Source organism: Meles meles, chromosome 14 (genome assembly GCF_922984935.1).
Source record: "Meles meles chromosome 14, mMelMel3.1 paternal haplotype, whole genome shotgun sequence".
Classification (NCBI taxonomy): domain Eukaryota; kingdom Metazoa; phylum Chordata; class Mammalia; order Carnivora; family Mustelidae; genus Meles; species Meles meles.
The window spans coordinates 4,928,639-4,930,383 of NC_060079.1; the positions used below are offsets into that span (position 1 = coordinate 4,928,639).

Consider the following 1,745-nt stretch of genomic DNA (forward strand, 5'->3'; position numbering starts at 1 on the left):
CTGCATGTGGCTGTCCAATTTTCCCAGCACCATTTATTGAAGAGGCTGTCTTTTTTCCATTGGACATTCTTTCCTGCTTTGTCGAAGATGAGTTGGCCATAGAGTTGAGGGTCGATTTCTGGGCTCTCTATTCTGTTCCACTGATCTATGTGTCTGTTTTTGTGCCAGTACCATGCTGTCTTGATGATGACAGCTTTGTAATAGAGCTTGAAGTCCGGAATTGTGATGCCACCAACTTTGGCTTTGTAAAAGTACTTTTTAAAACACCTAAAGCACTACAAAACTATTAAGTCAGTGATGGATCTCGGTCTCCTTTTTCCTGTCACCATTGGTCTGCCTGGGTTCTCTGTGTCCACAGCTGAGGCCAGTGTTTGTTGGATGCCTTGACCCTAACTCTGGGCCAGCCTCTCACCTGAGTTGCTATAGAGTTAATACAGAAAACTTAAAGGAAAGTGCATTGTTCTGAATGAATTTGGTCAAGAAGGATAGATAATGTACTTTTAGGACCATGTCGATTGGAAGAACTAGCAGTTGGGGCTGGCCTCATTGTGACACAATGGCCAGTCATCTTATTTAAAAAGACAAGGGCTGAGCTTTGCGCAGTGGCAGTATTGTAGCCAATGAGGTTTATCCGAGGCGCGATTATTGCTAATTGAAAACTTTTCCCAATACCCCGCCGTGACGACTTGAAATAAAAAGACAAGGGCTGAGAAAGATTATCAGTCAGAAGTAGAAAGGAATGCCATTAACATAGGGCATCCACTGGTTGAGGAGATCAATTTCCTTCCTCTTAAACAGGAGCATATCCCACAAAACCTGACCCTCATTCTTAAGACAGAAGGACTGTGATGGCAATGCAGTTACCATTTTTTTAAGATTTTATTCATTTATTTGAGAGAGACGGAGAGCACGAATGGAAGGGAAGGGAAGAGAAGAGGCAGAGGGAGAAGCAGGCTCCCCACTGAGCAGGGAGCCAAACGGTGAGCTGGATCCCAGGACTCAGATCACGACCTGAGCTGAAGGAATTCTGCCTTTTTCTCTGTGGTATCCCTGGACCCTGCAATGGCAGCCAGCAGGCAGCAAACCCTCGGTATTTATTAAAGAATAAATAAAAAAAATGTAAAATAAGGACAAACTGGTGCTTATACATTTAATTGAAAAATCTAAAAGGTTATAAAGCCTATTCTTTAGGCTTTGTCACAGTTCCCATTTTATATTTATTTGGGGGACGTTTCATTACCACTTGTGTTCATTGCGACGTTAGGCATATCAAGAGGCAGGTACCATGCCCACTGGTGCTCATGATTGCAATCTTCAGTACGGAACATGTTCCTTAAAATGACTACGCAGTCAAGAAGTCCTTACTGAATAAATAAATGAAAGGATTTTTTGACAAAAAAAGTATTCGTCCATGCCCAAACCATGGCAAGTTACCACTTCCTTCTTTGAAACTGTTCATTTTCAGATTCCTCAGATTTGACACTGCCCCCACGAACACGCTCCTGACTTTTCCATTTAAGCTCCTCCTATGTTTGGGGACTAGAGAATGACTCAAAAACAAAGAAGAATCAGGAACGACATACATTACAGGTGTGGATGCTAATTTGGTGTGATTATTTGGTCTCGATGTATGGAAGAGAGACCTCCAATAGTAGGTCACATGGTTTGGGCTACTTTTACTAAAATGAACTCGTCTGTCTCATGCAGCCTAATTTTTTTCCCATCTTCCTCCCCACTAAAACACC

At 42.4% G+C, this 1,745-nt stretch overlaps 1 non-coding gene across 1 annotated transcript; it reads left to right on the forward strand.

The window, feature by feature from the left end:
- Positions 1-591: 591 nt before the first annotated feature.
- LOC123925321 lies at positions 592-727 on the forward strand. The gene has a single exon (XR_006814945.1). It is a non-coding gene; the product is annotated as a U4 spliceosomal RNA (small nuclear RNA).
- Positions 728-1,745: the final 1,018 nt, after the last annotated feature.